A 23,924-nucleotide genomic window follows, 5' to 3' on the forward strand; every position below is an offset into this window, starting at 1 on the left:
GCTTAGTCATACTTTGTATATTTGATTACAATTGACTTTTTTTCTGCTCAACCTTATACTTCAAAAATTTATCTATGTTTTCCCACGTAGCAATGATGTATTATTGTTTGCTTCTTATTTTCATTGCTGCATATTCTTCTAGCATGTAAACATTTATTTACTTACTTTACTTCAATGGATATTTTGTTTGTTTATGACTTTCTGCTACTATAACGTTGCCAGTATAGTCTTCAACAGTTGCCTGGGGCATATGTGTATTCAGTTTGTTTGTTTAGGATTAAAAAAAAAAAAAGTGAAATAGTTGTATCACACAGCCTAGGAAAATCGCTTTTATTATAAAATGATGCTAAATTATTTTCCAGAGTGGTTGTACTTTATAACTTTTGTAAATTTGTCTGCTATGAAATGCTAATTCACTGGAGATTTAATTTCTATGTCCCTAATTATTAATAAGGCTGAGTATGTTTTATGTTTATTGATAGTTCAGGTTTCTTCAGCTCTGTGCCTCAAGTCTTTTTTTTTTTTTTTTTGTGCTCATTTTTTTTTCCTTTTCTTCAATGATTTAAGAAGGATATATTTTGTGTACAATTTTTTGTCAGTTATATGTTTTTAATTAGTAGATCCTATTTATGGTTTTAATTTTCATTCCGCTTAAAGTAAATTTCTTAAATAGACGTTTTTATGTTAAGTTAGTTAAATTCATCAATTCCTTGTCTTTCAAATTGAGCTTCATGTCTTGTTTAAGAGGTTCATCTCTACCCAACGGTCAAAAGATTTTAGATATGGTTTTCTCCGAATTTTATTTTTACTTTTAATATTTAGGACTTTAATTATATGGAATTGATTTATGTTTATGGTACAGGGCAGGAAAGCAATCTGATTTTTTTTTTTCATTAATGCAGTTGTGCCCAGTACTGTTAAATGGATAGACCATTCTTTCCCTCTGATACGCAGGGACAACTCTGTCACACTCGAGTCTAACAATTATGACTTGATTTCTTGGTTCTTTATTTTGTCCTACTGGTAATATTCTCTTCCTGAACAGTACTACAATGTTTTAATTACTACAAATTCATAATAAGTCTTAACACATAGAAAGACAAGCATCCCTTTTATCTTTACTTTTGAAGAATCTGGACTATTCTTGGCTATTTGTCCTTCATATGCAAAAGAACTAATTAAATCCCCTAAAATAAGCATATTACAGTTCTGATTGGAATAGCATTGATTCCTTGGGTCAATTTGCAGAGAATTAGCATTTGTGTAATACTGAATCTCATTTATGAACAAGGCATATTTACCTTTAACGGTCTTATTTTGTATTTTTTGATATAGGCCTAACAGTCGTAAATGATTATGCAGCTAACAGACCATGAAAACACATGAAGCAGAAATTGATAGGACTGAATGAAGAAATAGGTAAATCCACAGCAATAGTTGGAGATATCCATACCCCTCTTTCAATAATTGATAGAGCAGGTTTACAGGAAATCGGTAAGGACAGAGAAGGTTTGAACAAAGCTATCAACTAACCTGATCTAATTTTTATCTTTAGTCTATTACATTCAACACGAGCAGACTATAGGCTCTTTTCAACTGTACAAAGAACATTTATTAAGTTACATCACATTCTGGACCACAAGACAAGTGTTAATACATTTTTGAAATATCCAAGCCATTCAAAGTACGTTTTCGGACTACAATCAAATCAAATTTAAAATAAATAATAGAAAGATTTCTGGAAAATTCCCAGGTATTTGAAATTGAACAACACACATCTAAATAAGCAGTCAACGAAGAAATAAAAACAGAAATTAGAAGTTATTTTTATCTGAATAACAATAAAAACCTGATGAGCTGTCACTAAGCAGTGCTTAAGGGCAAGTTTATAGCATCAAACCTAAAGTTGTAAAACTTCTAGAAGAAAAAAACATAGCAGAAAAAATTTTGTCTTTGACTTAGGCAAAGAATTCTTAGATATGACAACTAAAATGCGAATCACAATCTATAAAAGAATGAATTAATAAATTGAGCTTTATCCAAATTGAAATCTGAAAATTTGAAAGATTGCTAAGGATGAAGAGAAAAACCATAGACTGGGGAAAATATTCATAAATCATATATTTCATAAAGGACTGCAACTAGAATTTATGATAATCTCTCAAAACTCCTTAGTAAGGAAGAAAGCTCCCAAAACATGGGGGCAAAAGATGTGAACGGCCACTTCATCAAAGGACATGCAGGCGTACTTTGTTGTATTGTGCCCCACTATATTGCACTTTGCAGATATTTCCTTATCATAAATTGAAGGTTTGTGGCAACTCTGCATCAAGTCAGGCTATCGGCTCCACTTTTTGAATAACATTTGCTCACTTTATGTCTCGGGGTCGCAGTTTGGTAATTGTCACCATATTTCAAACCCTTTCCTTATTACTGTATTTGTTACTGTGATCTGCGGTCGGTAATTACAACAACTGCTGAAACGAAAGCAAGTTGTCAACCATAAGGTATTTTTATTTTATTTTGTTTTGTTTTATTGGGAGCAATACAATATTTTTAAATTAAGGTATGTACACTGGTTTTTTAGACATGGTGCTATTGCACACTTAATAGATGACGGTACAGTGTCAACAAAACTTGCATATTACGTGCTGGGAAACCAAAGAGTTTATAGATTTATTACTTTATTGTGATACTTTATTGTGGTGGTTTGGGACCGAACCTGCAATATCTCTGAGGTATGCCTGTATATAAATGAGAAATGCAAGGAAATACCACAATGAGATGTTACATAACTACGTATATTTTGGAGTATTAAAATTCAAAAAGACTGACCATGTCCATTCTTGTCAAAATTCTAGAGCTTCTGGGACATTCATCTTTTGCTGCTTGAACGATCAATTACTGAAAAGATATCTCCCATCTCAGTTGAGGACTTTTTCTTGTGTTTTTTTTATTTATATTTTTTAGGTTATGTTACTTGATGCATATACACTTAAATTTTGTTACCAAAAAAAAAAATTTTTTGTTACCATATAATGCTCTCTTTTTTCTTTACTAATTTTTGTCTTAAGGTCCACTTTATCTATTATTAATTGCTGGGTCAGCTTTTTAAATTTGGCATTTCCCTGCATTTTATTTTATCCTTTTACTTTGAGCATGCGTGTATTCCTGTATTTGGAATGTACTTGTAGACAGCATAGAGCAGAATTTTAAAATATAGCTTGAAAATTCTTATCTTTTTATGGAAACATTTAGGCAATTTGCATTTTTCCCTAATTAATCATAATTTAATTTTTGACATATTATTGTATGCTTTTCATTATTTCTTTTCTAATTTTTTCTTCACCCTTTCCTTATGGCAAATGGATTTTTTTTCTCATATCAATTTCTTTTATACGCTAAATATTAAGTTATTTATTCCTTTTCTCTACTGGTTAGTTAGAAATTTTTAACATACAGAATTAACTTATCAACATTGGACAATAAATATTTTCCTTCTATTTTGAATAGCACCGGGTCCATTGAACACTTTCCTTTTGAATAAATTTAGCTTATTTTAAAAATAATTTTTGATTTTTAAAGCTTCGATGATATCTGAAGTCACTTTGCAGAGATGGGATGGGGCACATGCTCCCATCCACAATTTGTTTTAAATGTCAAAATTGGGGACCTGCACATAAATCAAGAAGGAGTGAAAAAGTTTTTTATTCATTTAATGAGGTTTTGTGGAGAGAGTAAGGTAAGGCTCCCAAGCTGGTCCCCAAATGTTTTGAGAGCACAGGGAAAGGAAACTGAGTTGGAGTTTTGAACTGGAGTGAGGGTTTTGTGTACCGGCCAGGGTTGGATACTTGACTGACGACTAAAATGTGCCACGTTTCATGTAACTGAATTTGATCTTTAAGACGTTATGGTGCTTGATGAGGCCCGTAGCCTGCAACTGGTAAGAATGTCGGAAGTTCTATTGAACTCCTTGTTGAAGAGCCCAGCGCTGTGTATTTTGAGAAGAGAATTAAGTGCCTTGGCCACTATCAATAATATCTGGAACTCCAAGGGGATAAGGAGTGAAGCCTTATCTTGGTGATGCTTAGAGTGTGGCTTTCTTCCGCCTGTGCAGAGAGAGATGTATGACCTTAATTTACATTTTGGGTATCAGGTGAAGCAAGAGATACCCGGATTTCTTTATTTCAAAGGGAAAAATCTTGAATAAAGAATTGTTGCTTCCATTAGACTGGGCCAGCCTCTGGAGTTGGTAAGGAGGTACCAGTGAGGAGGTGCACGGAAGGCCAAGGCACCCCGTGTTAAGACAGCTGACTAGGGACATGCGGGTGGCTCAGCTGGCGAAGCATCTGACTCTAGGTCAACTCAGGTCTTAGTTTCAGGTCTATGAGTTCAAGGCCTGCATTGGGCTCCATGCTGGGTGTGGAGCCTACTTAAAAAGAAAAAAGAAAAAAAAAATAAAAGAACAAAAGAAAAAGACGGCTGGCTAAAATTCAGCCAGTGTTGCTGATTCTTGGGTTCCATTCTCATTCTGGAACACGGAGCTGAAAGCTAAGGAGCAGTGACGCCCCGGAGAGCTCCACCCTGTGTGACGCGGGCTCTGCCCCCCTGCGTGAACTCCCTGGGGGGGCTCATTCCAGTGGTACCACGGGGCTTGGCAGGCAGCTAAGGGGCACCGGCGGGTGACTCCTCCATCACTGCGGAGGGAGTGGCAGGGGACTGAGGCCAAGCCGAGCCGCCCCTCCCTCCTGGCCCCTGCAGGGGAGCTGGGCCAGGAGGCGCGGGTTCGGCCCAGGAGACTCCAATGAGCACACTGAGCTCCCGGGAACCGCATCCATCATCGGGGGCAGGGGGGGCACAGGCTCGGGGCCTGTAAAGCCCCTGTTTGCAGCAAAGCTCAGGTGCAGCGGGGAGGACGTGTTGCACCTGCAGCTGCTGGGCCACCCGCCTCGTGGGGAGTGACCCGAGCGCCCCGGGGCAGCCGCCCTCCGGGCCCTACAGGGCTGGGCCTGCGGCGGTGCAGGTTGGGGTCGTCACCTGGCGCCGGGACCACGCGGCGGGAGCCCCAGAGGCAAGGGGCCCAGGCGGGGGTCGGAGAGCTGCCGGGCGGGGGCCCCCTTCCCGCCGAGGCCCCGCCAAGGCTGCCTGCGCCCCGGGGCCCCGACCGACCCCCCACGCGACCCCCGAGGCCGCCCTGCTGACCCCGCGGCTCTGCAGGTGCGACCCTGGGCCACGAGCCCGGCCCCACGGCGTCTCCCCCGGGCCTGGCAAGGTGCTGGTGGCCTGTCCCCCCCCCCCCCGCCCCCGGCTCTCGGCGCAGGCCCTGCAACCACAGGCCCGGTGTCGGGACGCTGGAGCAGCTCTGGCCGGGGCAGGGATGGAGCCGCGGAGGGGGGGGGGGGGGCTGGTGCACCCGGGGCGGAGGCCTGGCCCCTCCCGGCCCCCGCGGAGTGTCCGTTGGCGTCGGTCCGAGGAGGACGTCGTGGCCGGGGCAGGCCGGTGCTCCGGGGACAGCGGGATGCGAGGAGCGGGGGGACGGCGGGGGGCACCGGGATGCTCGACGCCGCAGGGGGGCGGGGGGCGGGGGGGGCCGGGGCGCGTCCCGGGGAGGCAGGCAGGTGCCCCGCAGGCTGTGCAGGTGCGCGGCAGCCGGTGGCGGAGGCTGGGGGCGCGGCGTGTTGGGGGGATGGAGTCCCGCCCCCCCCCCCAGGAGTTGTTCCATCCGCTTGGACCCAAGGCCACCCTGGTGGGGGATGGCCACCCCGCCTCGCCTGGGTCTCAGATAACGGTTTCCGTCCTGGACACCCCATCTTTTCTTTTTAAAGGTTTTATTTTTTTACTTATTAATGAGAGACGCAGAGAGAGGCCGAGACCCAGGCAGAGGGCGACGCAGAGCCCGAGGCGGGACTCGATCCCGGGACCCCGGGGCCGCGCCCTGGGCTGCAGGCGGGTGCGGAACCGCGGAGCCCCCGGGGACCCCCCGGGACCCCCCGTCTTGATTCCCGTTGGGCCGTAGGAGCGGTTTTATCTGGGGGGAGGACCCCAGGGAGTCATTCTGTGGGGCCGGGGGTGGGAGCCAAAGACTCGGTTGGATTCTAGTCCTTTGCTGGGTGGGTGGCAGCGGCCACACCTGCGGGGACACTTGAGAAGTCTGGGGTCGAGGACCGCAGGGGCCGGACGCACGGGGGTCCCTCGGGAGGGGGCACACCCGGTGCGGGTGGAGGGCCCCGGGGTCGAGCAGCAGCCCCTGCTCCTCCTGCTGTATGCACAGCTTTCCAGTGAACCTTGGGTTTTCAATTGGGTCAAATTTGGGACCTCTGTTTCCATTTATTGTTTGTTTCCTTCCCCTTATTCATTTTTTTTTTTTTTTTAGGGGAGTGTTTTTGTGTTCTTTTTTTTTTTGTCCATTTTCGTTGGTCACTAGACCTATTTTGACAGGGCAGGATGTCCTCTCTGCTCTGCTCATATTTAGACGTTTCTCTTTCCAGAGAGCTTCACATCAGCCCTTGTTAGGGCCAGGGCCCTCCCCGGCGTGACCTCTGTGGCGGCTCCATAGGGAAGGCGTGAGTGTGTCACAGGGATCAGGATCTTTGCTGGGACACAGGCTTGGCGAGCATCAGCAACCATGTAGGGTCCCAGTGGGCCTCTTGCTCTTTATGGTGCCACCTTGCAATTTCCCCTTCACACGAGCCATCACCCGGTGGGCCCACACCTCCTACAAAGAGTCCTTCCCCTTAACTCCCCGTAGAGTAGGGCCGATGTCCAGTTGAGACACACGTCCAGTGGCCACAGGGAAGCATCGTTCCCCTGATCCTACTGTTGGTCGTGGCTCACACTGCAGTGAAGACACACACTTCAACCAGGGTGTCCCGGGTCCAGGCTGAGAGGTACTACCCAAGCCAGTTTAGGGAAGGCCTCTGGGCCGCAATCTTGTCCCTAAACACTAATTATCGAAAACTGCCAATTCAGCTGGGGTTCTAAACCTGACGTTCATGCCCCCTCAAAATTCATCTGTTGTCCTGGGGGGAGTGGAGACTTCTGTGAGGCGAGAGCTTGCGTGGTTGGAATTTCTTGCTGGTGCCAAGGGAGGGAGCACCTGGGCTCTCCTCTCCAGTTGGTCCAAGGTGGGACTTGAAAGGTGGCAGCAGGTGAAGGTCACACGCGGAGCGAGACTCGCCCTTACAGAGCCTTTCACCATCCACTCATCCCTCCTTTAGGATATTGTTTCCTGTGGCTTTTTTCTCTCCACGTCTCAGTCTGTCTCTACTTCTCTTGCCAAGAGCCTCTCCCGTGTGTTTATGTGATATTTTATCAGTTCTCCCCAAAACTGCTGCCACCTCATTTTCTCCTTCCTCTCGTTCTGAAACTCCGACGATCAGGTGTCAGACCTTTCATGCCTTGTCACCTCCTTCACATTTTTAATTGTCACCCTTGCCTTGCCCACGCTGCTCCGTAATCACTCAGTCCGTCATCTGTTTCTCGGTGATCTCTCTTTTCTTTCTTTTTTTTTTTCTCTCCTTTCCCTTTATTCCCCTTCAACAATTTTTATATTCCCCAAATGAATGAGACCATATAATGTTTGTCCTTTTCGAATTGACTTATTTCACTCAGCATAATACCCTCCAGGTCCCTCCACGTTGAAGCAAATGGTGGGTATTTTTCTAATGGCTGAGGAATATTCCGCTGTATACACAGACCACAGCTTCTCTATCCATCATCTGTCGATGGACACCAAGGCTCCTTCCACAGTTTGGCTATTGTGGACATTGCTGCTGTGAACATCGGGGTGCAGGTGTCCCGGCGTTTCACTGCATCTGCATCTTTGGGGTAAATCCCCAGCAGTGCAATTGCTGGGTCTAGGGCCGATCTATTTTTACTCTTTGAGGCGATCTCTCCTTTCCCATAAGCACAGTGACCAGTTTTTAAGAATTTTAACACTTACAGGTTCCAATTGTAGACATTTTAAGTATTACTTTTAATCCAATGGGGTGTAAAGTTTCATGCTCCCTCTTTGCATTGCAATTGTCTACCCCTACTCAGAGTTTGATGCTTCTAGGACCAGAACTCTTCCTGGGTCCTCTGCTCTGGGACTTCACCACCTGTGTCTTGCTCAGAGGACTCTGTGTCCCTCTCCCTTTTGGTTGTGAAGTTCTATGTTTTCCGTTCACCTGTGAAAATCCTTTGAGCTGTAGGAGGAAGGCGATTCCCATAGAGGATATCACGTTTGCTTCTCCGAGGGATCTGCGGTGCCAGCCTACGTCACCAAGTTAGTTTTGTTGCCCGATTAATTTCTTCACACGAGGTTTTCTTGGGTGACCCACGTAGCATGCATTTCCACTCCAAAGCTGCTCTGGGGAAAAGTTTTGGGGTTAGGAACTCTTGAGGAAGATATTTTTCTCTTTCTGTCTGGTGTGAAAATTTGAGACAAGCCACTTTGTTTGTGGTATTCTTGGTTTATTTTTAATTCACTCTTATAATGAGGTTGAGGACTCTTGGGCCTTGTATACTGAGCTCGCTGCCCCTTGTGGCCTTAAAAATCAAAGCTGAGGTTCACCTCATTCATCAAATGATCTCAAGGAAAGCCAAATAAAGTGCCCAGCAACTTACCTTGACTCCTTCTTTCATTTACTTTTTGGTCCCATTATACCTAAGGCTCTTTTAGGTTTACCAATGCATTTAAACAAATCTGTGGTTGATGCAAATGCTTGGTTGTTCTCAGTGGAATCATCAATCACTAGGCCCTAGTTTACTCTTTATTTTTATATGTATGATGATTGTTATTTGCAGTTCTCACAGCCAACAATGGGAAGCCTTTAGGAACGAATGGGGTTTTTCAAACGTCGGCTGTGCAAATTCAGATCTTCCTTTGGTTTAAGAACTGCTTCTTAGAAAAGACAAAACAGAATCCTAAGTGTCTGGAAACATGATTCTACATCAGGCACGGAGAGCAACTGGTTTTGTTACTTTTGAAAATCCACTTTACCGGTTGAGTTTAGACACCCTCTTCTCAACTTACTAAAAACTGACCATTGTTTTTTAAAAAGTGAAGTACGCTTCATCTGCACTATTTCTTAGTTATGGAATTGTTTTTGTTTGAGATATAAGTGGATAACAGACATTTTTTTTTTTCTCTTATCACAGGGTGATAAGAAATTCGATCTCCTAGGACTTCACGACCACGTAAGAGGACATCTGGTGTGGGGGTGGTACTATATTGAGACAGGGCAAGGAACTTGCTCCCTTACCCCCATATTTAGGTCTTTTGTTCTTTCTTCACACAATCATGTTGGGCTTCGTCATATCACGGTTTTGGTCCATGAGACACTAACAAAAGTGATAGAAGCAGCAACTTGCCATGCACTTCTGTACTGGGGCTCGCCGTCTCAGAGTTGTTTCTCTGGGGCCTCAGGGGCCATCCTGTAAGGTTGGTCCTAGCTTTCCGGATGGAGGGAAGTCACACGGAGGGGCCCGGGGGGTGCAGCCTCGCCAGGAACTAGCAGCAGGCCACCGGGCGGCGGTCAACTCCAAGGCCCAGGTATGTGACAGACCGTCCGGCTCAGCCTGTGTAGACAGATACAACCTCAGAGTGACCCCAGCGGATACTGTATGGAGCAGAAAAAGAGCTCAGTCAACTTCAGAAACATGAAAAATAATATATGCATGGAATAGAAAAGAAACATGTAAGATGTTTAATTCTGTCCCGGGTACTGGGAAATTTCGCTTTCTCACATTGAAAAGTATTATACTAAAAACTAAAATAAACATGCTTTCCCTTCATTCTCTAGCATGATCTTCACTTCCAGAGAACTTGGAAATCTTTGTTAAAGCACAAATGTGAGAACTTTTTCGCATCCCTCTTTTACCAAGGTATCTTATTTGTTTGGAATTATTTGGCAAAACTCAAATAATTCTGTTATTATTTTGATTTATTTTACATGAAACATTATGTAAATACTTGCTTTAGCTGCCAAGAGCTGTCACGAAGGATTTATATTCTATACTGACTAATAATGCCAGGCTGTGTTTCATGCCCCTTAATGAAATTTTGACCTTATTTTGCTCTTAAAAAAAAATCTATGTTCTGAAAAGCTGTAATTCTGTTCAATGGTTTCTCAAATGCTTGAGGAGTCGTACTGTGTAATATTGGCTATACTTCACAGTGTGCAACATTATATTGCATGTGTGTTTTACTATTGAGTAATTTTATTTTGTAGTCTTGCTAGTGCCGTCATATAATTAAATTGTAAACTCATGTGGTGTAAAGGTCAGACACTTCAAATGTACGAAAGCAAATGCTATGTGTATTTAGGGTTCTATTCTTTGCACACCGAGACCAGCAAAAGGAATGAAAAGATCATATATGTTACGATTGCAATTTCTAGTCTTTGGAACAAGGTTTTACAGCTTTGTGTTATTGTAAACAAAATCTCACCCACATTCTTTAAAAGTGTCCCTCCATTTTCTCGGAATACTCATGGAGCAAACACATTTTTGTTAGATATTTTTCAACCCTAGTCACGAATAGGACTATCACTATAGTTTTTCCTGCTTTTTCCCCCTTGACTATTTCTTCTGTAAATACACCTTGATTTTTGCTTTGTGGTAGCTTTCACCGTAAAAATATATTTTGCCTTTCTTCCTGATGACCAGGAATTTAGAAGATTGTACCTCAGTTATTCTTTGTATTTTAGTTTTTTTTTTAATGGACATAAGAACATAAAACTATTTTTAAAAGTGTTTCCTTAAAGTTCAAGGGAACATGTTAGTGTATTTGTTCCCTCTTAACCCTTATTTAGGGAGATTCCAGAGAAAGCAAAGCTCACTGAATGTTGGGCAGTCTTGTTACTAGATAGATCAACAAGATATTAATATAAATGGTTTTTAGTAAAAAAAAAAATTCCATTATTCTTTGAGAACATTCTGAATTAAATTTAAATGGGCAAGGTGCTATTATGATAAGATAATCATATCCTTCTTACCACATGCATGACCTTTCAATAATATAGAACATTTAGATGCTATTTGTCCATTTATTTAGAATGTGAGCATTATCTTAGAGCAGCCATGGATCTTAGAGCTTCATTTCTTCACCTGGTAAATGAGATCTGCCATAGGTCTTCCAAACTAATAAGTCAATGAAGAGGCTTCTTGGCTTTAAATTCTATGCACACATCCACGTGTATAATCATCTAGAAAGATTGTCCAAAGCTTTCATCAGATTCTCAAAGATTTATAACTGTAAGAATGTCATAAGCTTGATTGTCGATCTCTGGCTTTCCAACCTTCATGTTTTTAATGTCTATAGGATTTGTGGTGATGTCCTTCTTTGGTTTTGTTCCTAATGTGGTTCCTTGTGACTGTTCTTTCTCCTCATTATTTTTATCAAGGTTTAATAATTTTTTAAAAAAGGTTTTACTTATTTGAGAGAGAGAACATGAATGAGGAGGGGTCAAGAGAGATGGAGAAGCAGATTTCCCATCGAGCAGGGAGCCTGATGTGGGACTCAATGCTCCGACCCCGAGATCATGACCCAAGCTGAAGGCAGATGCCCAACTGACTGAGCCATCCAGACGCCCCAAGATTTAATCAATTTTATTAGACTTTTCTACAAATCAAAATTTGACTTTATTGATTTTTCTCTTGTATATTACTTTTCTGTTCTAATTTGTTATATTTATTGTTTTCCTATTTTCTTTGTGTTAAATTTGCTCTTGTTTTTCAACTTTTCAAGCTCGTGACTCAGATCATTGATTTTCAGCTCTTTTAAAAATGCATTTTAAGGCTGCAGATTTTCCTTTAGGAAGAGTTTTAGCTGCATACTACAAGCTTTGATATTTCATATTTTTATTACTATCAATTATCATACTTTATGCTTCAGTATTTATGCTGTTCAAAAACTGGCATGAATACTCTATGTTATAGAAGTCAGGAAGGTTGCTTACCTTTAGGAAGGAGGGCATATAGCGATGGGGAGTGCTTTGTGAGATGCTCTTGAGGTTCTGGTAATGTTCTATTTCTTGAACTGACTTGTGATTCTATGGGTATATGTACTTTGTAACAATTTGTTTAGCTGTGTTTGTGATTTCCTTACTTTAAAAAAAAATCTCTATATTACTGGAGTAAAATTCTTTTAATGTTAAAAATGAAATAATTACTATAAATGAAAATTTGATGTTGTTAAGTTTAAATATGTTCTTAAAGTACTGGCTTTCATTGCAGAAGGAACTGCTGTGCAAATACAAATCTTAAAAGAGTTAAATTCAACACAAATAAAAACTTAGTTCTCTAATTTCAATAAACACCCAATTGAAAAGATCAAAATAAATACAAGTTATACTTTTCTTTAATGCTAATGCATGTAACTTTAGTCTTTTTCCCACTCAAAGGATATATACATTTTTCCATTTCGAATGGTTTTATTTGATTAAATTCCAGATTAAGAAACACTAGAAAGCCAGGTAATTAGGCTTAACCTATTTAAGTAAAGCAAAGTTCAAAGTTAAATATCCTGGAAATTGTCATAGTTATAACTATTCTGGCACATTCAGAATATTAGTAAAATAGAGGTTGTTAGTTCCAGAAACATATCAATACCATATAATCTTTGGTCCACTGCATTATCCCCCCTTTACCTACGTGAGGGCCTAGAAATACATGGCTGAACTTTATCTTTCTGGTTGTCATGTTTCATTGAAAATATGATTTAATGGACTATTTTATGCCCTAAGTCTAATATAAAAAGTTCTGTTGGTTTGTTCTATAAATAACAAAAGATCATTTTAACTTTAGCTTTGTTTTCTGACATATTATCTGTATTAATTATGATCTCCAGATTTTACTTACAGTCTTTATTCCTTCTCCCAACAAAGTCTTACTCATCTTCTTGCCTTTTCTGTGAAGTCTCACTTCTTTTTTTTTTTTTTTTTTTTTTTTGAAGTCTCACTTCTTCAGGTAACCCCAGCTCTCCATACAGGTTACATTAATCCCCCTGTGTGGACGCTTTCTTAGCAACCTTCACCAATCATGTGCTTCTTTCTCCTTTGTACTTATTTGTGCGGTGGGAAATCTCGTCCTAGACTTTAAACTTCCCAAGGACTGAGGGCACGGCTGTGTTGTGCACCAGCACATCTTGCAACGCCTAGTAGACTGTGTGGCCTATAGAGAATTTTCATAAGATATTTATGGAATGGGTAGGTTCAATGTGGATGTTCTAAGCATGTGAGACTGTATTAGATACTTTGTTTTCTGATTCTCGAAGACTGTCAAATGTTGGTTCTTCTGGCAAATCTGAGAGAATTTGGACTTTAGTTTTTTTCATTAATTATTATTATTATTTTTAAATCTTGAGAAGGTTTGATGCAGCTGCCATAAGTCAACCATTTTGGGAGACATGAGAATACACAGTGGTTCTTACCTAATTTCTCTAAGATATTCAGAGCTGGGAAATAAGCGACTTTGTACAGCCCTGATCCTTAGAGGGCTAGGAGTGGGAGAGCAAAAAGGAAAAGAAAACTGACAGCAGAGATTTTTTGCTCCTGTGCATGAAAACTCTCCTGGAGGAGAATCTCAGGCTCTTCCATGGAGTTCAGCACCTCCCTCCTGTGCATGACACACTTGAAGACTAGGTCATCTTTTGGAGATTATTTGAAACCTTGTTCAACACACTCATTCCCTCTACACTTTGCTACCATTGTAACTTTAGACTGTTTCATATATAACAAGGAGGATGTAGACAGTTGTTAGTCATTATTCAAAAAATTCAAGTTTATGTTATTTTAACTGTATTAAGACATGAAATATGCTATTGAATAGCATATACACTAATTATTCAAATCATTCTAAAAAATATGAAACTAGAATTATTCTTGTTTTCTTTTCTTTTGAATTATTCCTGTTTGTTTGTTTTTTTTTTAATTATTCCTGTTTTGATATGTCTTCTTGGACATTAGAGGTCTCCCCAACCCCCGCCTGCCAATTAGAATTAGTAAAGGAAATGTGTGTGTGAGTTGTGAGGCAGATGGCTTAGAACTAAGGCTTTTTTTTTTTTCCCCAGTGTAGCATTGTTTATGTCAAAATCCAAACTACAGCAGCTTTAATATTCAATGATTAAGAATATTCTACAAAATACTTTATCTAAATGGTTATTTAAAATATTTCATTTATAAGATTATTTGTAGATAATAGGTAATACAGGTAGGCATTTTAGAGTTAACCCATTAATAATTTGATATGAACAAGATCTTGACTTATATGAATAATGGATGGAAATTTCTGCAAAGCTGTTACAAAAGGGAATCATACAAATTATAACATGTTTGTTTTTAGAGCGGACATAATACTTAAATTTAAATACAGGTATCTAGTCATGATCTTTCAAAAAAAAAGTAAATACTCTAGACTGTTTCTTAGGAAATATCTGAATAATTACCAGTGTATGAACAAAACTCACAGATAATTAAATTTTAAAAATTTACCTGGAAGTGTTGGAAGCAGAAAATCATAATCTGCAAAGACTTGATTTATATGTTCTGACATTGTACATCTTTCTCATTAGATGCCTTTGATTTTGTTATTGATTTTTTTTCTTTTTATAGATAGTTGTTTTAAAATGTCTTGTATCTCAGCTGGGTGTACAAAGAACACAAGAATATCTTTTCCATCGTAGGTCATTGTTCTAACTACATGTCAGAACAGGAAGGAAAAGATGAAGATATCAACTGAAGAAAGTACAGGGTTTGAAGAGTTGACCTGAAATCTTGTCTTATAAGACTTATATTTCCTATAAAGTTTATTTTTTTTTTTTTTTTTTAAAAGAACATTACTCTTTTTTTTTTTTTTTTTTTAATTTATTTATGATAGTCACACAGAGAGAAAGAGAGGCAGAGACACAGGCAGAGGGAGAAGCAGGCTCCATGCACCGGGAGCCCGACGTGGGATTCGATCCCGGGTCTCCAGGATCGCGCCCTGGGCCAAAGGCAGGCACCAAACCGCTGCGCCACCCAGGGATCCCTCCTATAAAGTTTAAATCAAGACCTATATGTAGATATAATTCTTTCAAAATTCTTTATACAACATTTTATAATTCAGGACATGATCAGAAGACAGTTGTATTCAGTTTCTGAAATATATTAAGTATTTCTGAGGGACTGACAAAATCTTTCCCATTATATATTTTTTAAAGATTTATTTATTTATTTGAGAGACACAGAGAGAGTGCGCACGTGGCTCCGTGGCATGGGGCATTGCCAGTGGGGGGAGAGACAGAGGGAGAGAGATAATCTCAAGTAGATTTATTTTTATGGAATTTTGGAACAGATGTTTTCATTCTGTACTTGGCTGAGTATGAAGAGCTTTGTTATATTATGAACACTGATTTTTTTCAGAAGGAAAAAATTACTTTAATAATTTGCCATGATAATGTAACAAAATTGGACATGCCCAATTTGATTTCAGAAAGGGTCTATTTAGAGAGGCATAAAAATGGTGAGTATGATCAAGTCCATCTTCTGTTAATAATCTTGATTCCAACAATCTAATATCAACAGAATGCTACCCTAGAACTGGAATATCTTCTCTATTTATGATGGGTGGCTTCCTCATTTTCAAAATGCATGCCCTTAAGCTTAAAGACTTTCAACATCTTCTTTATTCTTCCTGAGAATCTGAAAGATAGTCAGAAGTTGCCTGGAGGTTATCTTTAAATAAATTTCTAAATGATACCAGAAAATATGTTACTTTATGTACTTGCCACTATTCGACTCTAAATTTTTATTTACTACCAAAGATTATGTCCAAAACTTCTTTAGAAGCAATAGTTTAAAATGAAAAAAAAAGATGAAATATTTTTATAAGGCCTTCAGAAAGATAACTTTTAAATAGAATAACCATCCCTTCTGCATACTCATCATCCCCTTCAACAATTTTGCCAGTTTTGTTTGATTTCCTCCCCACTTTTGTTTTTAAACTGAAATATTTTAAAGAAAATCTTAGACATTATGTCATTTTACCTGTAAACAGTTCAAGCAATATGCTTCTTAAATTGATAAGGATTTTTAGGGACACCCGGATGGTGCAGTAGGTTGAATGTCTGGCTTAGGCTGTAATCTCAGGGTTGTGAGATCGAGCCTCTTATCGGGCTCCACACTCGATGTGGAGTCTACCTGAGATTCTCAAGAGAAGGGAGGACAGGAGAAATAGAGGAAGGGGTTCCAAATGTACAAACTTCCAGTTATAAAATAAATCGGACAGGGGATGCAATGTACAGCATAGAGCATATAGTTAATAAGGTTGTTACAACTGTGTCTTGATGGGTGGTAGCTGGATTCATCATGGTGATCACCTTGTGATGTATGTAAATGTTGAATCACTAAGTCATACACCTGAAACTAGTATAATGTTGTATGTCAACTACTCTTCAATAAACGAAATGTGTTGCCTCACTATTTCAGTTAACACCTTATTTTTTTTAGCATAATATTATATGGATGTGACACCTCAGAAGATACACGTTGGCACTTGCAGTGAGCATAGCATAAGGTAAAGGCTTGCGGAATCCCCATGTTACACACTTGAACCTAATACAGCATTGTGGGTCAACTGTACTTCAATTAAAAAAAAACATTGTTCCATTATTGGTAAGGTTACCTTTTCCCATTTGGTTAAGAGCGCGTTCACCAGATTTCTCCATCGTAATTTTTCCCACCTGTAATCATCGGTCATATGTGGAATGAAACTTGAAGAGTATGTGAACATCATGCTCCCCAACAAAGTTTCTTCACTCAGTTGTAGCTATCTTTATTATATTATCTTACATCCAATCTGTGCTCCAAATTTCCTGTTTGCCCCATAAATAGCTGGAGTTGTTTTGCTCAAATCATGATCCAGACAAGGTTTAGATGTTCTGTTTCATTTTGGTGTGTCTTACATTCTCTTGTTCTCTAAGAGTCCCCCTTCCCACTGTCCACACTCCATCCCTCTTGTCACTCCCCTCACTGCTTTGTTAGAGAAATTGGGTCAGCTGCCTTGGAGAGCGATCATTTCCTTGTGTCGTATTCAACTTGGTCTTCGGTTTCCCATATGAAGTGGGAAACCATAAACAGCTTTGAGATCTAGACGCTTGACTAAATTCCATTTCAGATTGTTAAAGGCACTTACTTTAAAACTGGGGATGAGCACTTTCTGTATGTCTCTTAAGAGAATCTTACTTGGTTTTTGTCCTGCAGTGGTCTGACCACAACCAACAGGAGTCTATCGAATAACTATGAATTCACCACTTGTGTGGAAAATGCCACCACTTTCAGGCTTAATCCACTAAAAAATGGGACAAGTTTTCAAATCAACATTTCCTTGCCCGTAAGCATTTTACTGCAGCTGATGACCAAAAATAGAGAGGTGACTAACAGAAAATATGCCCCATGTATGCAAGTTTAAGGTTAAAAATGAGAAATTCTAAACAACGACTACCTTTATCCTGCAAAAGTCCCATTTCCCGTGTCTACATGGTGCATGAAAGGTGGAGAGGACTTTGAGAGCAAGGCAAGAGGAATTTTCTGGTTGAGCAGCTGTGTAACAACTAACACCGGACTACTGTCATTTACGTAGGAATAATGCAGTGGGTTTTTTTTTTTAATACATAGAATCATTAATTTTCAGGACCCAGGGGACAATGCTATTGGCCCCTGAGCTTTTGCCTGAATATCTCCAATGTAAGCGTGCACACTCCTTTCTGGAAAAAACATCTCGATCGTCAGTGTATCTCAAAGGATGCGATATTTTTCTTATGTCCTCTTACAACCTGTCTTCCTAGAAACTCCACACTTAGGTCCTACTCACGCTTACTGTGAAAACTCTGAGTGAATGCATTTTCTCATCTACGCGACAATCTGCAAATAATTGAAAAGCACTCCGTGGCTCCTTTTTAGCACACGCGTAACCAGAGCCTCCCGGGAGAGCTGTCCTGTCACCGCCTCGAATGCCGACGGAGGCCAGGAGGTGGCGGGAATGTGTGAAGGTGGCCAGGCTACGACGAAGGACTCGTACTGTATCTAAAGAGGGTCGGCAGCAGCTCCCCGCTTTGGTAGACTGTCACCAAGGTGAAAAACGTGGGACTTAATGCCGCCAGATCTTTTAATTTCCAAGAAAAACTAGAAATGTGGTTTGTAGGAGAAATCTCTTGCCTTCGACACATCAGCACACATTCTGGACTTCAGAGCACCGTGTGGCTCAGCACCAAGCAAACCAGATAAAATACATCTGTGTGGTCGGAGTCTCTTTGTCAACTGCCAGTTGCGATTTCTGTGTTAATCATTCTCAACGTGACAGATATCCCGACTCCTGGGCGGCTTCCTCCGGAGGCACAGACATTCAGCCATCGCCTTCCTAAAATGTGGCTCATGGAGCTGAAACCAGTCATGGCCTGGCGCCAAGCCCAAGACCGCCACTTCCATGAACTCAGTCTAGATTTTGTTCTCTTTCTGCCACTTCGTGTTACCAATACCTCACTTCGGTGTGGTCTACTAGAATATCCAGATCCTTCTCACATCGATCTGCCATTACGCCATCCAGGGCCCCTGCAAAGAGTTTTCTTCCCAACAACCCAACACTCTTTCTGTTTTTGAGATTTACCCATTTGGTATCTTTGAGCTTTTTCACGGTGGTTGCCTGTTTTTCCTCAAGTAAATATGCTTGCCTTTCAAGAAACGAGGGCTTTTAGTGAGTAAAATCTGTACTATTTTTCTACATGTAACTTAAGGAAGAAAGGTTGGGTGGATCGCAGCACTATGACAAAGGTACTCGTTACATAAACATATCGTTGGATAAACAATGCTATTCTCTTTTAGTGATTTAAGAGCATGGGATCAACGTTTCTGTACGACAGGAACATGCTGTTGAATTTTGTATTTAGCAGAATAAACTGAATCTCAGTCTGATTATCTGATAGAAGCTATTGCAATATCCATTAAAAAGTCATTCTGGTAATGGCAACAAATGTGCAAATGTTGCTTCTTTTTACAAATGATGAAATACTACTATAATGGTTGTTATCATCTCATTAGCTAAGATGCCAAGCAGTTTTTGTTTTGTGTTTTCAAAAAAAAAAAAAAATCGTTTCTAATTTAAGATCACTCTTCCCTAGATGCCAGTGGAGATTTTGACAAAATGAGTGGGGTTTTTTTAAATTTATTTTTTATTTTTATTTATTTATGATAGAGAGAGAGAGAGAGAGAGAGGCAGAGACACAGGCAGAGGGAGAAGCAGGCTCCATGCACCGGGAGCCCCATGTGGGATTCGATCCCGGGTCTCCAGGATTGCGCCCTGGGCCAAAGGCAGGCTGAACCGCTGAACCACCCAGGGATCCCCGGTTTTATTTTTTTATATAGCTACGATTTATCACTTGTTTTAATGTCTTCAGTACAAATTAGATTTTTAAGATGGAATTAGTGAGAAATAACATGATACCTTATTTATTTATTTAACAGTCTATTTATTTAAGAATCTTGGCACCCAGCATGGGGCTCGAACTCATGACCCCGAGAGCAAAAGTTGCACGCTCTTCTAACTGAGCCAGCCGGGTGCCCCAACATCATACATTTAAGTATCAAAATATGATTGACATCAACAGCAATTTCTAAGGTTTTCAGTAGTGATCATTCTTTAGTAATAAGTATATTCAGAAGAAGAAGAAGAACAAGAAGAAGAAGAAGAAGTTAAAGTCTTCCTTTTTTTTTTTTTTTTTTTTTTTTTGAAGTAGGCTGCAGGCCCCACATGGACCCCAGTGTGGAGCTGGAACTCACAACCCTGAGATGAAGACCTGAGCTGAGATGGAGAGTTGGATTCTTAACTGCCCGAGCCACTCAGGCACTCCTAAGCGTCTTATATTCATTCTTATTTCATGTCGCAAAGTTCAAATTTATTTCTAATTTTGGTTATTACATACTCGTCATACATGCCATTGCAAAGTAAAATTGCAACATTATTTCACATTCTTTGTCTTGTAAACTCCATTGGTGTTCAATACTGGCATTTTAATGGATGAAAATCTGATTATCTGGAGTAACGAAACGTGTGATAATGAAACTAGGCAACTGAAATTCTACTTCAGTTCTGAAATCTAAATTTTAGTCCAATTTGTTGATATAATCTCCCACTTTTCTAGAAGACAACCAAAGGGAGAGCATCTTACCCCTGGAGAAGCTGAGTCATCAGCTCTAACAACGTTCCTTCAAGGAAGAAGAAGTCGCATGGAAGTTGACTGCTATTTTATCGTTGTCCTTCTAAGTCTTCTACATTTTTAAGGAAAAGGGTACAACGATTCTGAAGATATTTTTATGTAAATCTAAATCTCATGTCAATGAGCAGTCCGGCTTATAACAGAAGACTGTGGGTCTTAAAATAACGTCCGTTCTGTTGTAACTGATGTGATACATAACCCTATGGCCTATAGGGCATCATGTTGTCGCGGGTAAGGGCTGTCAGGAAGCTGCTCACACGCGGGGACGTTGCTCGCTCGAGGCCAGGACGGGGCCTGTGCGCCCACACGAGGCATCTATTCCTACACAGCGCGCTCTCTTCCCACACAGCATTTATTGTTGGTGTTTTCACCCAAATATGTTAAAGCAGTTGGTTGATGATTACAAGTGAACACTGTTAAAAGGCATGATGAGGCCAGATGCCAACTTCAGAGAACCAAGAATATAGGACACGTGGAACAATCTCGATGTTGAAAGGCTAATTTTAAGTCAAAGAATCAGTGGTTCCACTTACAAGGAGGAGCACAAGCAGGAGCCTGTCCACTGGGAGCAGGAGACTTGCCCACAGCAGCCGCCTAATGACTCTCGGGGGCGGGGGGCACAGAAGCCACAGGCCGCTGGTCACTGCACCCAGTGGGACTGTGTCATTGGGAAACGACTGCAAAAGGCAGAAGGTCACCCTGTGTTTTCAATCAGCTGCAGGGATGTAAACCCGAGGACGTCTCGAAGTTTCCCAGCAGGATGACCCAGGCGGTGGGAAGCCCTGAGACGTGGGCAGTGGCTGGATGCGCTTCCAGAACGAGGAGAAACCAGGGCAGAGGCTCCGCGGGCCCCAGCGGGTCCCTGAGCGGCCTGCGGGCCCGTCCACGCCGGGGCGGCCCGGGTCAGGGACCCCCAGGACCTTCAGCGTTGCTGCTGGGTCTCAGCTCGAGAGCGGTGGGCTGCGGGGTTGCAGCGGCTCATGAGGTCCTTGAGCCCACTCTACATACTCGCTGCGGGTCTTTACTTCATTTTTGTGACTTATTTTTGTTCCATTTCCCAAGTAGCGGTGTGCCACGATGGGAAAGAAAGACCACACAAAACAGGTTTCCTGGCCACACAGAAGCACTGCTGTGCATGCTAGGCCTGGGCCACAGGCCACCTGGACGTGTCAGGGGTGTCCCACAGTGGCCCACAGGTGGTCTGGCCCCACAGATGCCCACACTGGGTAAAACATGCTAATCGGTAACTGTTGGATTTGGCCCCGCTTCCCAATTTAATTGAGGTGGATCATTTCAGGGATGGAAGTGGAAAGAGCCAAATGGAACCTGGACCAAAAGCGACCTGGGTCCAGTCCCGTCCCTGTGACTCACTGCGGAGGCTAGGCTTTCTTACTCCTGGGATGTCACTGGTGTCTCTTGCAGGGTTGTCGTGAGGATCAAGGGACGTAAGTCACACCGTGTACCTGGCACATGGCAGGTGCTCAGCAAGGGGGGAAGACTGGCCTTTTACCTTCCTTTCTCCCCTGAACACGATGACGTATGGAGCTCAAGGTTTTCTAAAATGAATGGCTGAGACTGGCTCAAATTATCCTCATCAATCGTTTTCACAAATGCGTGTTGATCTCTTAATAGCATCTTTTGGCAGAGAGAGCCTCTCTCTTTTTTTAAATTTAAATTCAATTTGCCAGCATATATGGGGGGGGGGTCTTATGTTTTCTTACTTTTGCAAGACTTTTTAAGTGTAACTTAAAGATATAAATGCTAGACTTTTTCTCTACCTGCTGAGCCCTATAGGACAGCTGTGACAATGGACAGGGGGATAATATCATAAGCCATTATTATTATCTCTATCAATGAAATGATTTATAATGATCGTGGAGCAAGCTGCGCGCTAATAATGAAGTCATTCCGTATAATTTGTAAAAGCCACATATGGTGATATACCACTTCCCACTGTTTTACATCTATTTATAACTCAATTATCTTGTGCTATTGTTAAGGGTGTTGTGTTGAGATTGAGCAGTAACTGAGCTAAGCTGTGGCCAAAAAAAAAAAAAAAAAAAAATTCAGTAAAAATGCTTTTCGTTTATTTTGTCTCTCTCGGCAACCCAGTGCCCAGATCTTTGATCTGAACAAGTAGTTTGTGTTTAGCTTCTAGATTAAATACAGTATTTGCTTTCATTTTCTATTGCATGTAGAAAAATCTTTATATCTGGCGCCATTAGTAGCACGATTGCATTGTTAGATCCAGTCAAGGAACAAATTAGGCTCATTTGAGAAGAACATTTCTTGTCTGCTGCTAGGATACTGTTTCAGAAATTGTCATTATGGTGGGTAATGACCACAAAAGTGTTAATGCCCTTAGCGGTGTACCTCACTTACTTCTTCACTGACTCATTGGAAATCCAGGTAGCCATGTTGTCAATGTCTTTTTCTTGTTTTTATTTATTTATTTATTTATTTTGGTCCAAGCTCTATCAAAAATACTAGTTTTCCTTTCATCTCTTGTATGTGAGCAGGCATGTGTGTAGTGCGCAACTTGTTGCACACTTTTTAATGGTACTTTAATGATAGTTAGACAGTTGGAAAATTGATTTTGTTTTCTCTAATTTGCCTTTGTTTATAGTTATTGGATATCCTATCAAATTATTTGGCTTCGAAGTCAAACAATTAACAATACAGTGTTTGAATGATGTGGGATAAATATCTCTTCGAAGAATATTGTAGCAGACTGAAAATGAATCAAACTAATCATTGGTGTCCTACATTCAGAATGCTGTTAGGAAATTATTCCTCATGGTAATACATTGTGTTATTTTGGCTTGCATACAAGTTGACTTGAGGGAATGTAACCAACTTTATAATAAAAGGACAAATCATTGAAGATACTATTTTCTAGGCAGACAAGAAAGTTGTCTTAGTGGAACCTTATGGTATTAACAATACCAGCTAAATAATGACAAAATTACCATTCTCTAGATTAGAATACATCCGTAGATTCTGTACAGTAGGAATGTTTAATATATTAAGTAAATGTCTCCAATACCTTCAAAATTTTTATAGGATCCTCCAAGAAGCAAGGGTGTTTATTAGGGGACGATGTCAGTGATCTGTACTCATTATTAACATAATTAAACAAATTAGTTAGACTTTATAAGGCATTTAAATATATATATTTAATGTCATATATAAATTATATTTTAAATACAATAAATTATAAAAATTATAAAACTATATTTTAAATATCACAATTATTATATATAAATATATATTATATTTAAGTATTATATTATTGTTTAATACAGTAATTTAATATTTAGTTATTAAATATTATATATCATATATTTGTATATATATAATATTTAAATATATATTTTATTTATTTAAGCTATTTCCTGCCACAAACAAAGGGATAGTCATTTGATACAATGAAGGACACTCAAAGTCCCTCATATTTTTCTGGTCCGTGTGAGGTTAATGGACCAAACCAGACCTGTGGCCTGTGGTACCTTGGTGGTAGCTCAGGTTGGGTTTAGTCATCTTCAAAGCCAGTCGGAAGCCTATTCACACAAGGGTTCTAGAATAGAGTATTGCTCCCATCTCTCCAGGGAAAGGGCTTGGGCCTGATGCAGAGATAGGCGTAGGCAATGAACTTGGGTCTCTCATCCTCTTCTTAGTGAAACTTCGGGAAAGT

At 40.6% G+C, this 23,924-nt stretch overlaps 1 long non-coding RNA gene across 3 annotated transcripts; it reads left to right on the forward strand.

Annotated features, from left to right (window-relative positions):
• The first annotated feature begins 5,645 nt into the window (after positions 1 to 5,645).
• Positions 5,646 to 16,536, forward strand: LOC140637779 (uncharacterized). Of its 3 annotated transcripts, none has more exons than XR_012034811.1 (5): positions 5,974 to 8,266; positions 9,142 to 9,180; positions 9,561 to 9,680; positions 9,786 to 9,867; positions 16,470 to 16,536. It is a non-coding gene; the product is annotated as an uncharacterized lncRNA (long non-coding RNA). The 3 variants fall into 3 exon arrangements; XR_012034809.1 differs by lacking the exon at positions 16,470 to 16,536 and adding an exon at positions 14,666 to 14,791; XR_012034810.1 differs by lacking the exons at positions 5,974 to 8,266; positions 16,470 to 16,536 and adding exons at positions 5,646 to 5,950; positions 14,666 to 14,791 and having other exon boundaries at positions 9,142 to 9,680.
• Positions 16,537 to 23,924: the final 7,388 nt, after the last annotated feature.

The sequence above is a fragment of the Canis lupus genome, chromosome 8 (assembly GCF_048164855.1).
Source record: "Canis lupus baileyi chromosome 8, mCanLup2.hap1, whole genome shotgun sequence".
NCBI classification, from domain to species: domain Eukaryota; kingdom Metazoa; phylum Chordata; class Mammalia; order Carnivora; family Canidae; genus Canis; species Canis lupus.